Source organism: Scyliorhinus torazame, chromosome 14 (genome assembly GCF_047496885.1).
Source record: "Scyliorhinus torazame isolate Kashiwa2021f chromosome 14, sScyTor2.1, whole genome shotgun sequence".
NCBI classification, from domain to species: Eukaryota; Metazoa; Chordata; class Chondrichthyes; order Carcharhiniformes; family Scyliorhinidae; genus Scyliorhinus; species Scyliorhinus torazame.
The window spans coordinates 164,133,652-164,148,689 of record NC_092720.1 but is presented as its reverse complement, the minus strand read 5'-3'; the positions used below and the strand labels follow the sequence as shown (position 1 = coordinate 164,148,689).

Below are 15,038 nucleotides of genomic sequence, written 5' to 3'. Positions count from 1 at the left end.
TATATTGCTTATATCTTATTCCTGCTAAAATTGGACATGTTTACATTTTCCCACAGTATGTTCCATCTGCCAAATATCATTAATCAATCTGTAACCCTTTGCAGACTCCTTATGTCCTCCTCACAACTTAGTGGGGAGATGGGGAATATTTCATATGTTTGCAACTTACTCTCTGATCTTTGTCATCAGCAAAATTAGCATCCATATATTTGGTCCCTTCATTCAATTCTTTTTAAAAAATAATTTGAAGTACCCAAATTTTCTTTCCAATTAAGGGGCAAATTAACATGGCCAATCAACCTGTTCTGCACATCTTTGGGTTATGGGGGTGAGACCCAAGCAGAAACAGGGAGAATGTGCAAACTCCACACAGACAATGACCCAGGGCCGGGATCGAACGCGGGTCCTCTGCGTCATGAGGCAGCAGTGCTAACCACTGCATCACAGTGCCACACTCTTCATTCAATTCTTTAATCTAAATTGTAAACTGTTGATGCCCCAGTACTGATCCCTATGGCACATTAGTTACAGCTTGCCAACTAAAAATGACCCATTTATGCATACTCTCTATTTCCTGTTAGCTAACCAATCCTCTTTCACAGACATTTGCAAAGTGGGGGTCGCGACCCGTGGGTGGGTCATGGGCAGGTGCCGTGAGGGTCACGGAGCCATCCATCGTGGTATTCTCGATCATGCAAATTCACGTGAATTCAACAGCCGCAGCAGCTGGCTTTTAACAGCAGACCAGCTAAAAAAATGCGTTCCTACTGCGCTGAGTGCCGGTTCATCAGTGCGCATGCCTGGAGCCCATAGAGAAAAACCGGCTCCTGATGCCAGCGTGCTGACTAGGGGAAGATTTTTTCAAAAATTCAATGCAGTCTTCTTGCTTGAAGCGAGGCAGAGAGCAGGTCATGCGCCCCGAACACTGATGTCACGTGCTTTGGGTGCGATTGCGTTTCCTCCATTTTGTCAGCAGCAAACAAGCAACAGGTTTGTAAAATTTAAAATGGATCGTTTTGTAATAAGGAAGAGAGGGCCAGAGACACAAACAGGCCCAGATCTCACAACTAAATCCTCGGGAGAGTGTGGCTCAGAAGAATCCAGAGCAGTTGGTGGTGTGAGCTGTTCAGGAGAATCCACAGTAGGATAAAGCAGTGGTGATGTGAGCTTTCAGGAGGGTCCACAACAGGGCAAAGCAGTGCTGGTATGAGCTCCAGGGCACCTGGTGAACAGCCCATTAAGAAGACGCTGAAATCAGGCACAAAGCAGTATAAAGATGATTTTTTAAGGTATGGATTTATTAATTGTGCCAGTGCAAATGAGGATGCAAGGCCAATGTGTGTTATATGCAGGGAAGTGCTGAAAAATTAAAATTTAAAACCCTCAAAACTTGAAAGGCAAATTCGAGGTCAAACCTTGATTCTTTTCAAAGGGTGCAATGAGAACTTAAATCATCAGCTGAAGTCTTCAGCAGAAATATTACATTGAATGACAAAGTACAATTAGCCTCCTACATGGCAGCTTACTGTGTAGCTAAAGAGAAAATGCTCCACACTGTAGCAGAGAGATTAGTTCTCCTTGCAGCATTAGATATAGTTCGTACATAGAGGAGAGGTTCGTTGAAAAGGTGAAATGCATCCCACTTAGTGAAAACACACTGGCACGCTGAATTTGGGATATTATTGAAAATATAGGAGCCCAGTTTATTTCTCATTTAAAATCAGCGCAGGAGTTCTCAATACAACTGGATGAAAGGATAGGCGTTTCAGATTTTTCAATCTTTCTATTTTACCTTAGGTATGTTTGGCACAATGAATTTGTTAAGGATTTGCTGTGCTACCTGACTTTACCAACCCACATGACTGGCGCAGAGATTTTTGAAGCATTGGATAGTTTTGTGGTTGAAAAGTGCGGACTCGACTGTGTTCATTGCAGAGGAATCACAAGTGATGGAGCAGCCAACATGACTTGGAAAAACAGCACAGTAAGGATTAAGGAGGTAGCTGGTCAGGACGTTGTTTGGAATCATTGTTTTATTCTCCGTGAGGCACTGGTATCGAAAGGAATTCTATCTTGAAGTAGTGTTGAAAGGAATTGTGAAAGTTGTGAATTTCATTAAACACAGCGCACTCAATATCAGACTTTCTGAGACCCTTGCGATTTGGGGGCTGAGCACACACATTTATTGTTCCACACAGAAGTACATTGGCTGTCAAGGGGTCGCAGAGTTAAGAACTTACGTCCAAAATCCACGCTTTCCTCCTCGCGAAATTGTCCTCTGGCTTAATTGTTTGCTGATGAAACTTGATTGCTAACTATGTCTTACCTTGCAGACATGTTCTCAATTCTAAATGAACAGAACCTCAAAGGGAAGGGAAGGATGATGATTAGTTTCGGCACATGCAAAAATCGCAGCTTTCCAAAAGTCATTGAAAGTCTGGCAATTGCAAGTGCAAAGCCAAAATGACTACATGTTCCCCACACTGCTATAACACATCGAAGAAAACAGCATTAATAAGGAAACTGTAAATTGACTGGCAAGCCTTATTCAGTTGCATCTGGCTGCGCTGATCAACAATCTTGGTTGCAGACAGCACGGTGGCACAGTGGTTAGCATTGTTGCCTACGGCGCTGAGGACCCGGGTTCGAATCCCTGCCCTGGGTCACTATCCATGTGGAGTTTGCACATTCTCCCTGTGTCTGCGTGGGTCGCCCCCAAAACATGTGCAGGATAGGTGAATTGGCCATGCTAAATTGCCCCTTAATTGGAAAAAATAATTGGGGACTCTAAATTTATTTTTAAAAAACAATCTTGGTTGCTACTTTCCAGAGGAAAAGTTTTAGATTTTGAGAGAGAAGAGGTAGGTGAAAAATCCCTTTGAATTTGAGACCCCAGAATCAGTTGTTAACTTGCAGCTGATTCCAAATGAAGAAATTGAACTTCTGTGCCTCAGCTTTGACAGCACATTAAAAACACGGCACAATAGGGGCAGTATGGTGGTGGAGTGGTTAGCACTGCTGCCTCACGGCGCCGAGGGCCCAGGTTCAATCCCGCTCTGGGTCACTGTCCGTGTGGAGTTTGCACATTCTCCCCGTGCTTGCGTGGGTTTCGCCCCACAACCCAAAGATGTGCAGGGTAGGTGGATTGGCCACGCTAAATTGCCCTGAATTGGAAAAAATGAATTGGGTACTCTAAATTTATTTTAAAAAAACACGGCACAAGTCAATGAGACTGTCACCATTCTGGAATAGCGTCTCCGAGGAGTATCCAGACCTGAGTAAAACAAGCATTTGTTGCTTTTGCCCTTCACAACAACCCACATGTGTGAGGTTGGATTTTCCGTCCCCACAAAGATGAAGACGGCACAAAGGAACTGGCTGAATCCTGCACCCAATATGCGTATAGCCCTCTCTGATTGGAGTGAGATTGTGCGGACCATGCAGTCCTCTCGCATTAAAGGTAAGAGAAAATGGTGTGTTGCGAATGTCAGCCAGTGTGGGTCGTGAAGGTCGGCCGGTGTGGGTCCCGAAGGTTGGCCAGTTGGTAAAAATGGGTCCCCAGAAAAAAAGTTTGAAAAACACTGCTCTATCATTCCTAGTGTGTTACTCCATCACCATGAGCTCTTATTTTGTGTCGTAACTTTTAATCTGCCACCTTATCAATAGTCTTTTGAAGTCCAAGTACACCTCATCTACAAGTTCCCTTTTATCTATGTTGTTTGTTACATATTCAGAGAACTCTTAATAAATTAGTCAAATGTGATTTCCCTTTCACAGAACCATGTTGACTCTGCCTGACTGCATTGAGCTAATTTCCCCAAAAATGACCTTAACAGATTCCTGCATTTTACCATGACAGATGTTATGCTAACTGGCCTATAGTTTCCTGCTTTCTTTCTACGTTCCTTCTTGAATAGAGTCACACTCACTGTTTTCCAATCTGATGGAACGCTTCTAGAATAGAGGGAAATTTGGAAAATAAAACCCAATGTATCTATAATCTCCACAGCTACTTCATTTAGGGTTCTCAAATGAAGTCCATCAGATCCTGGGGTAGTCTGTCTTTGGTTCTAGTCATTTTCTCAGTCTATTTCCCCCGATGTTTGTAATTGTTTTTAGTTCCTCCCTCCCTATTGTAAGGGTCCTTCTTGATTATTCCTGTTTATTCCCTTATTTCCTTTTTATTTCTGCTGTTACATTTTTAAATAATATTATTATTTCTTTTATTTCTGCTGTTACATTTTTGATACATAAATGTTTAATGAACCTGTGACTGTAAGAATTTAATTTGAACAGAAATATCCAGAAGGCTGTTTTAGACTGACATCAATAACCAGGGTGATGCTCTGCCCAGTGACAGGTGGTGATTGGATCTGATCCCACTGATATGTTTTTCAGTGTCACAAGGCTTGTGTTTCACTTTTTGTTCTGCAGTCTGGGTGCAAGATTCCAACTAATTCACTCCCCAAAAGATCCAGCTAAACTCTCTTCATAAAGCCACTGTGAGGGCCGATTCTCTCACCATTATGTCTGGGTGCCATTCTCTCGATACTGCAAAGGCTTGAAATCAAACCCCGAGCTGAACGCAAGGTTTGATGTGCGACAGTGTCTGCCTCACACGTACTGAATGAATGAATGACTCTACCAAGAAGACTATCATCAGCTTTGATCAACCAACGTGCTGTGAGGAAAACCTGCTACAGAACCACCATTGGAAGCAAAGACTATTGAGCAGGATTCTCCGTCCGGCCGCACCTGTTTTCTGGTGCTGCGTGCCCCCGCCAACCGATCAATGGGATTTCCCATTGTGGGCAGCCCCACGCCGTCGGGAAATCTCCGGGCGTGGGTGCGCTGCCGGCACAACGGAGAATCCCGACAGCGGAGAATCCCGACAGCGGAGAATCCAGCTTCTTGTCTTTTGACCTTCATCCTTATTATTTTTCTTTTCCCTGCCTCCCCCCACCGCCCCCACGATGTTTGACTTGTATGTATGGGTCGAGAATGGGACAGTTAACGGGGGTAGTTGGTTAGCTTGTTGTTATTCTGTTCCATTCACTGCATATTTCAGGATTCATCTTATTTTGTTATAAATAAACAGTAATTGTGTTTCAACTTACAAACCTGTAACTAATAATTGGGCAGACATGGGCCAAGGTTTTCAGGGATTTTTATAAGAATTATTGGTTGTTCCGGTGGAGGCCATGGAGTGAGCAGTCACACATTTGGTGACTCCCGCTCAAGGTGGCATTTTTCGGTCCTTTCCACGTCTGACGGGTGAGGTCTTTGGATGGAAACAGGTGTAGGAGTAACAGGAGAATGTGTAACTCCTCTGGTGTGATTGGTGGATGGATCAACGAACTAGGAGTGGGACAAGAGGAAAAGAGCTGCTGGAACAGGAGAGTCTTCAAGGTGCCACAGGTCAAGATGGCGGAGGGAAAAGGGGCGGTTCTGCCCATCCAGTGGTCAATGGAGCAGAGAATGGAGTTCCAAGGCCAGGCGATCCAGAAAGTGGAGGAGGCGGTGGTGGAGCATGAGGAGCAGTTGGCCTTTTGGGTGGCCGAGGTGGGAGTGACGCGGGAGACCCAGAAGAGGCCTTGACCTAATTAAACCCGGCCCCGGGTCACTGTCCGCGAGGAGTTTGCACATTCTTCCCGTGTCTGCGTGGATCTCACCTTCACAACCCAAAGATGAACAGGGTAGGTGTATCAAGACGTGGGTGCAGAACTGGCGAAGAGGAGGGCCGGGTTTAATTGGGTCAAGATTGCCCTCTTCAAGAAGGGGGTGAAATTTGACGTGCTGCATCCGGCCCGCCTCTGGGTGACTTTCCAGAAGCGTGAATATTATTTTGGGATGGCAGAGGTATTTATGAGGGACAATGGACTGTCAGGAGAAGGAGGACATTGATGTTTGGAGGAGTTTGTGAGGATGTTTCTTTGTTGTCGGGAAACTTTTCCCCTTGAAATGTTCGTTTGGTTTTGATGGTAGGGTGTTTGGAGGGCAGGTCCTCCCTGTGGGGAATATCAAGGGTGAGTGCCACCTTTTCTGCTTTTTTGGGGAGGGAGTTGGGGGAGGGGGAATTGGGTGTCGTGTGTTTGGAGGCCTTGGGCGGGGGGCACCATGCTAGCTGGGCGTGCTAGTTACGGGAGTGCATGGGGAGATAGTAGGGGAGGGGGATGGTGTTGTTGTTTTGTTTGGGAGAGGAGCGGGAGGGTTGCTGACAAGGGTGTCGTTGATGTGGCGCAGTTGGAAAGGGAGTGATGACGATGGACATCCGAGGGTGGGTCGGGAGGGTCGGGTGACACAGGCCGGGGACTGGTCTCAAAGCCACCTCCCTACCTGTTCGCCATATCTCTTTAACCCATTTTTAAAAATCAGAAATATATCTAGCTTCCTCTTGAAATCATTTAATGATTCGGATTCACCACACTATGGGGCAGCGAGTTGCAAACATTCACCACCCTCTGTGAGAAGTAGTGCCTCCTCATCTCAGTTTTAAATCTACCACCTCTCAACCTATATCTGTGACCTCTTGTTCCAGATTTGGTCTACGTTTACTTTATCAATCCCTTTTAATATTTTATATACCTCATTAATCCCTTTTAATATTTTATATACCTCAATCAAATCCCTTCTCACCCTTCTAAATTCCAGCGAGTATAAGCCCAAACTGTTTAATCTCTCCTCATACGTCAACCCCTTCATCCCCGGAATCAATCTGGTTAACCTCCTCTGAACTGCCTCCAATGCCACCACATCATTCCTCAAATAAGCAGACCAAACCTGGCACAATACTCCAGATGTGGTCTCACCAACACCCTATACAATTGCAACAATACTTCTCTACTTTTATACTCCAGTCCTTTTGCAATGAATGTTAACATTCCATTTGTCTTTTTTATTACATTTTGTATCTGCATACAGACCTTCTGAGATTTATGAACAAAGACACCCAGATCCCTCTGCCCAGACGCATTTTGAATCTGCTTTCCATTTAGATAATAATTTGCCTATTTTTTCAGCCAAAATGAATAACCTCGGGCGGCACAGTTGCGCAGTGGTTAGCACTGCTGCCTCACGGCCGAGGTTCCAGATTCAATCTCGGCTCTAGGTCACTGTTCGTGTGGAGTTTGCACATTCTCCCCGTGTCTGCGTGGATCTCACCACCACAACCCAAAGATGTGCAGGTTAGGTGGATAGGCCACACTACATTGCTCCTTAATTGGGGGAAAAAAAAATTGGATACTCTATATTTATAAAGAAAAATGGATAACCTCACACTTATCCACATTGAACTCCATCTGCCAAATTTTGGCCCAATCTCCGAGCCTATCTTTATCCGTCTGTATCTCCTCTTCACTGCCTGCTTTCCCACCTATTTTAGTATCATCTGCAAATCTTTCTGTGTTACACTCTGTCCCTGTTTGCAGATGATTTATATAGATTGTAAACACTTGAGGTTCGAAGACTGTACCCTGTGACACCCCACTAGTTACAGTTCGCCAGCCAAGAAGGACCCATTTAACCTGACCCGCTTTCTGTCAGTTATACAATCATAGAATCTGCGGCATGGAGATAGGCTTTTTGGCCCAAACTTGTACATGCCAACCAAAAAGCCCATTAAACTAACCCCATTTGTCTGCATCTGGCCCATAATCCTTCTAACATTTCCTGTCCATGTATCTGTCCAAATGCCTTTTAAATCTTGTCAATGTCCCTGCCTGAACCACTTCCTCCAGCAGCTCATTCCACATACAGAGCACCCTCTGTGCAAATAAGTTGCTCCTCAGGTTCCGACTAATTCTTTCCCCTCTTAACTTAAACCGATGCCCTCTAGTTCTCTATTCCCCAACCCTGGGAAAAAGACTGAGTGCATTCACCCTATCCATGCCTCTCATGATCTTGTATATCTCTACAAGATCACTCCTCAGTCAGCCAATCCTCAATCCCATCTAGTATTCTACCCCCACCCCTCTGCAAAGTCACCTTCTGGATCAATCTTTTATGAGGCACCTTGTCAAAGACCTACTGGAAGTCTAGATATACCACATCCATAAATTCCCCATTATCCACCTTGCTGGTTACATCCTCAAAGAACTCAAGCAAGTTTGTCAAGCTTGACTTTCCCTTCATAAAACCATGCTGACAATGGTGGATTGAGCTTTGTCTTTCCAAATGTTCAGTCATCTCCTCCTTAATGATGGATTCCAGCAACTTCCCCATCACAGAGGTCAAGCCAACTGGTCATAATTTCTTACTTTTTGTCTCTCCTTTTTTTAATAGAGGAGTCACATTCGCGTGTTTCCAATCCATCAGGACCTTTCCAGAATCCAGGGAATTTTTAAATAGCATAACCAATGCATCCACTATCTATGCTTTAATACCCAAGAGTGCAGGCCATTAGGTCCTCAATATTTACTTTAACTATTTGTTTCCTTTTTGTATACTTATAGAAGCTCTTGACATCTATGTTTATATTTTCTGCTAGTTTCCTTTCGTAGTTCATCTTAGTTTTGTGCTACCGTGCTGGAGCACAAGTGATTAGCACTGTGACTTCACAGCGCCAGGGTCCCAGGTTTGAGTCCCTGCTGGATTACTGTCTGTGCGGAGTCTGCACGTTCTCCCCGTGTCTGCGTGGGTTTCCTCCGGGTGCTCCGGTTTCTTCCCACAGTCCAAAGACGTGCAGATTAGGTGGATTGGCCATGATAAATTGCCCTTAGTGACCAAAAAGGGTTAGGAGGGGTTATTGGGTTACGGGGATAGGGTGGAAGTGAAGGCTTAAGTGGGGCGGTGCAGACTCGATGGGCCAAATGGCCTCCTTCTGCACTGTATGTTCTATGTTTTTTGATTCTATTTTTAGTAGCTTGCTGACACCTAAAGTTTTCCCAATTCTCCAGCTTATCACTAACCTTTACAGTATGATATGCCCTAGTTTTTGCCTTAATATCCTTTTACATTTCCTTGTTTAGCCATGGAATGTTTTTTTCCCTTTTACAATTCCTCTTCCTCTCAGGGAGTTTGATTCTTTTAGTCTAGGTCTTCAGTTGGGTGAGGTCTTTGCTTTCAGTCTGCAATGGTGTTCACTTGAATTATCAGGATTTCAAGACTTCTCTACAGAGTCAGAAACCAGCAGGCAGGAAGCATTTTTGCAGAAAGAGCGAAGGAGCAATTCACAGTTTCTTCTCAGCATCCAGGATCTTTCTGTTCCTGGGTCCACTGAAAACCCCCCACCTGGCTGGACCCAATCACTGTCTGTTGCTGGACAGGATACAGTCCTTAGCCAATCCATTGGCTACCAGCCAATCGAACCAAATCCCTCTGATCTTTGAGGTGCCAGAAAGTCTGAGTTCTTCTGTTCAAAAGCTAAATCTTCATAGCACAGTGTACTATTTTGCAACTTTTGAGTTCCTCACTTCTTCTGCTCAACTTAAAGTCATATGTCCATTAAATAGCCATGGATCAAAACTGATAATGACAAGGTAAAAAAAAAGGGAAATAATAGAATCAACTGGAATGACTGTTACAGTAACTGCAGGTGTCAGTGTTGTCTTTGTGTCTGGGTTCCTGAAGCTGTCAAAGGTGGTAAAGTCCCTGATGTCAGCTGGAATGGACATCTGAAGGGATTGTCTTCAATCAGTGCTGCTGATTATCAATTCTGCTTTCAGTCACTCATGAAAATTCAATTGTTCGGGCACAGTTCTAACAGTCTGTCAAAAATAAAACTTGAGGAATAACCCACTCTTCCTCGGAAATGTCAGTGTTAGTTTTAGTGAGGCTTTTGAGCTTGTTTTCAGACCCTAAATGGCCTCTCCCCTCCCTATCTCTTGAATCTTTTCCACCCCTCAGTACTGCACTGGAGGGTCAGCCAGGATTTATTGTGCTCAAGTCCTGGGGTGGAACTTGAACCCACAACCATCTGACTCAGAGAATAAGGTTGTGCGCTCAAGTCTAACTCCAGATGGATTATTCCATAAATATGGATTAAAAGTGTTGCCAGAGCCACACAAATAATTCCTAAGACTCCCGATACAAATCCCACCCACCATTTCTTTTGTATATAAATATTTTTATTGAATTTTACGTTTGTAGACTATACAGGAGATGATTTAAATGGCTATTATTTACAATTTACATGCTGTTCCTTTTTTGGTACACCCTCTCTCCCCTGTCCCCTATTCCCCCACTCCCCTTTTCTGCTAATCGGGCTCTGTCTTTGGTCCTTTCCTCCGCCGTAGATGTTATTCTCTATCGTTCATCTGGTTTTTGTTCTTATGGCTTCGATCTCTCCCTGGGTACCCTCCTGTGGTTTCCTTGCTACCCCACCCTCGTTCTTGTCTGTTTTGTGTGGCCCTAGTGGTTCCTATTGTTGACCCCCCCCCCTCCCTTCCTATCCATTATCGGCTTCAAACAGGTCTTGGAACAGGCTGATGAATTGCCCCCACACTTTGTGGAAGCCATCGTCTGACTCTCGAATGGTGTATTTGATCTTCTCCAGATGGAGAAATTCCGACAGGAAAGCCAGCCAGTCTGCAGCTGTGGGTGGCGCTGCTAATTGCCACCGAGCAGGATTCTCCGGTGGGTGATTAAGGAGGCAAAAGCAAGAGCATCGGCCCTCTTCGCCCTATGAAGTTCTGGCTGCTGCAATACCCCAAAGATTACCACTTTCAGGCACCACTCCATCCTCACCCCACAACATTGGACATCACCTTGAAGAAGGCTGACCAGAACTCGACAAGCCTGGGCATGTCCAGAACATGTGGGCGAGATTGACCGGGCCTCCCTGGCACCGTTCACACTTGTCCTCCACCTCCGGGAAGAACCTGCTCATTCAGGTTCTGGTTAGGTGCACTCTGTGCACCACTTTAAACTGCATGAGGCTTAGCCTTGCGCAGGAGGAGATGGAGTTTGCCCTACTTCGTGCTTCGCTCCAGAGTCCCCACCCTACTTCTGCCCCTAGTTCATCCTCCCACTTCTGTCTTGCTCTGTCCAGTGTTGTTCTCGCCCTTTCTAAAAGTCGTCCATATATGCCCCCTTTTTCCATATTGTTCGTGTCCAGTAGCTCCTCCAACATTGTGCTACTCGGCGCCCTAGGGTACCTCATCATCTCCTCGGGGAAAACGTTTTTGACTTGTAAATGTTGGAGCTCCTGTCCATTCAGTAGCTCCAGTCTCTCCGTCAGCTCGTCTAGGATTGCAAGTCTGTCCCCCGTGTAGAAATCCCTAATCATTAGTGTCCCCTATCCTGTCTCCACCTCTAAAAGGTGGCATCTAGCATGACTGGTGGCAACCTGTGGGCAGATGGGGGCCATGGTGGACACCTCGGTTAAGCCGAATTATTGTCTCATCTGGTTCCATTCTTCGGGTTGCTGCCATCACTGGGCTGGATGTGTCTTTTGCCGGCGGTGACGGGAGCGCTGTCGTGCCAAGGGCTCGGAGAGTCATTTCCGTGCAGGAAGACTCCTCCAACCTCACCCATTCTGTGGTCAGTTCCCTTACCCATACTCTCACCCTCTCGGCTGTGGCTGCCCAGTAGTAGTATTGCAAGTTCGGAAGGCCAGACCACCCATGCTTCTTACCTTCTGCAGTGTTGTCTTAGGTATTCTTGGATTCTTCTCCCTTCCCCAATACAAACGCCACAATCATTTTATCTATTCTTTGGAAAAGGCCATGGGGATGAAGATCGGTATGGATCTAAACAGCAAGAGGAACCTTGGCAGTACGTTCATCTTGATCGTCTGCACCCTCACCGCCAGTAAAAGTGGGAGAGCATCCCATCTCTGTAGGTCCTTTTTAACTTATTCTGCCAGATTGGTCAGATTCCACTTGTGGATCCGTGTCTAGTCGTGGGCTATCTGGAACATAGAATCATAGAATTTACAATGCAGAAGGAGGCCATTTGTCCCTTTGAGACTACACCAACCCTTGGAAAGAGCACCCCAGTTAATCCCAAGCCTCCACACCATCTCCATAAACCCCCCTACCCTTTTTTGGACACTAAGGGCAATTTAGCATAGCCAATCCACCTAACCTGCACATCTTTGGACTTCGATCCCAGGTAGCATAATTTGTTTTGGACTATTTTGAATAGTAGACCTTCCAGCTTTGTCTCTCCCCATTCGGGTTCACCGGGAATACCTCACTTTTGCCCAGGTTGAGTTTGTAGCCCGAGAAGGCCCCAAACTCTTCCAGAGCTTCATGATTTCCTTCAAGCCGTTCTGCGGGTCCGAGGTGTAGAGGAGCAGATCATCCACGTAGGGTGAGACTCTGTGCTCTCTGTCTCCTCTTCGGATACCCTTCCAACCTCTCGCGTCTCGCAGGGTGATCGCCAGGGGTTCAATAGCCAGGGCAACAGGAGGGGGGACAGCAGGCATTCCTGCCTGGTGCCTCTGTGCAACTGGAATTATTCAGAGCTGATGGTGTTGGTCCGAACGCTCCCCTTGGGGGTGTCATACAGGAATTTCTCCCACGAGGTGAACCCCATCCCTAGCCCAAACCGCTCCAGTACCTCTATTCAACTCTTGTTGAGGTACTTCCATTCAGCTCTGTTGAAGGCCTATACTGCGTCCAGGGAGGCGATCACCTCTGGTGTTCCCTCCCCGGATAGGGTCAGTATCACATTCAGCAGCCGTCTGATGTTCACAGTTAGCTGTCTACCCTTAACAAAGCCCATGTGGTCCTCTGTGACCATTTCTGGTACGCAGTTCTCCAGTCTCTTGGCCAGGACTTTTGCGAGTATTTTCACATCTACGTTCAGTAGTGAAATGGGTCTATATGATCCATATTCCGTCGGGTCTTTAGATTTTTTTTTTTGGTATCAGCGATATGGTGGCCTGAGTTAGCAAAGGAGGCAGGGTGCCCCTTGCTAGTGGGTCTGCAGGGCAAGAGCTGGCAAAAATGTTTTGCAGAAGTCCGCCAGGAATCCGTCCGGTCCCGACGCCTTCCCCTCCTGCTTGGAGTTGATACTCTCCATGACCTCACCCAGTCCCATTGGTGCTTCCAGCTCCCTCTGTCTATCGTCCCCTGCAACTGGCATGTCCAGTCCATCGAGGAACTGTTTCATCCCCAAGTCCCCGTCGGGGGGGATCGGTGTACAGTCCCCAGTAGAAGGCCTCAAATGCTTAGTTGATCTTTTTGGTTCGGCTACCAATCCGTCTTTGCTGTCCTTTACCTGGGCTATTTCCCTGGTGGCTGCCTGCCTTCGCAGCTGGTGAGCCAACAGGCGGCTAGCTTTCTCTCCATGGTCCCCCGTGTCTGGCGGAGTTGGTGCACTACCTTCCTGGTAGAGTCCATTTGTAGCTTTTGCCTCTCTGCCAGAAGCTTCACGGTCGGGACCTCGGAGTATCATCTGTCGACCTCCAGGATAGAGTTGATCAATTGCTGCCTAGCCGCCCTCACTTCCCTGTCTCTATGAGCCTTGTGGGCTGTAACCTCTCTCCTAACCGCCTTCAGTACTTCCCAGAACGTGGAAGGTGAGACTGCCCCATTCTGGTTGTTAGTAATCTACTTGCCTATGGCTTGCGATGTTTTCTGGCAAAAGACCTTGTCGGCCAGAGCGTCCAAACGGGGTGTTGCAACCTCACATCCATGTAATGTGGAGCGCGGCCGGAGTTGACTATCGTGGAGTATTCCGCTCTGACTATTTCTTTAAGCACCGATTTCCCCACTGCAAAGAAGTCCATAAGGGTATATACCTTGAGCTCTGGTGAGAAGAACGAGAATTCAATCACCCCATCTGTCCCACGTCCCCCCCCCCCCCCCCCCCCAATGATCAGGTGGTGTGTGTCGATGTCGGGGATTTCTGTCATTGCCTTTATAAAATCTATGTCGTCCCTATTGGTTGCACACACGTTCACTAGGACTACCGGTGCCCCATCCAGGACACCGCTGATCATGCCGTACCATCACCCCTTGGATCGCAGCCGTCTTTGCCGCCGTAAATACCATCCTCTTGCTGATTAAAATAGCTATCCCCCCCCTAGCCCTCCTCCCATATCAGGAATGGTAGGCCTGTCACCCAGCCTTTCCTTACCCACAGTCGGTCCTTCTTCCTCAGGTGCGTCTCTTGAAGGAAGACTGTCGGCTTTCAAACTTCTTATATGGGTGAAGAATCTGGATCTTTACACTGGGCCGTTAAGACCCCTGACGTGCCAAGTGATAATCCTGGTGGGGGGCTTTTGTCCCCACCTTCCGGCGGGATCAACCATACTTACCTGGTGGATGCGCCCCTGCACTCTGGGGTTTCCCTTTGTTAGAGGACCGTCCAAAAAGGCAGGGCCCCTGCGCTCCGGTTTTCCCTTTGTCGAGGGGGCACCCAACATGGCCACCAACTATATGTATGCCATGTGGGTGCGCCCCTGCACTCCAGGCCTTCCCTTTGTCCAGGGACCCTCCAAAATGGCTGCTTGCAGCGCCATCGTGTTCCCTAAACCTGCACCTGATGAAGCCAATCTGAAACCCATCCCTTTCTTATCCTTGTATTCTCCTTATGGTCCTCCTTCCCCCCTCTGTCCCCCTTTCTACCCTCCTCCCTACCCTGTGTCTTCCCCTCCCTATTTCGTCCCCTTACATTTCCCTCCTCCCTATGTCCCCCCTTACATTCCCCCTTGCCAGACACTCCCTCCCTGTCGCAGCCCCCCTTGCTTTCATGCTTCCTAGCACTAGCTTTCCCCACTAGTGGGGGTGGCCCCCCTCCTCGGGCTGATCTTTCCCTTTCCTATGCCCGCTGGATAGCTGTTCCCTCTGTCTCCTCTTCACCCTCTTTCTGCTGCCCTTGCCCTTTCCTGTGATCTGGTGTTTTTGCCCAATGCGAGGCAGTACTATCCCGCACAAACATTGTTCAAGTCCTTTACCGTTCGTTTCTCTTTTCCCTCTCTGCTTCGTCCTCAACACTGCCTTATATGCCCCTTGTCTAGGCCATTCATCCGCATGACCTCATCTGCCTCTGCAGGGGTGTTGAAATAGTGTTCCTTGTTTTGAAATGTAATCCAGAGCTTGGCTGGAAATAGCATTACAAATTATACTCCACTGTTGCACAGGGCTGAT

General features: G+C 47.0%; 1 protein-coding gene across 1 annotated transcript in view; it reads right to left on the bottom strand.

The window, feature by feature from the left end:
• Positions 1-15,038, bottom strand: part of LOC140389070 (uncharacterized) — a 108,321-nt gene that overhangs the window by 26,699 nt on the left and 66,584 nt on the right. The gene's annotated exons all lie outside the window — the stretch shown is intronic.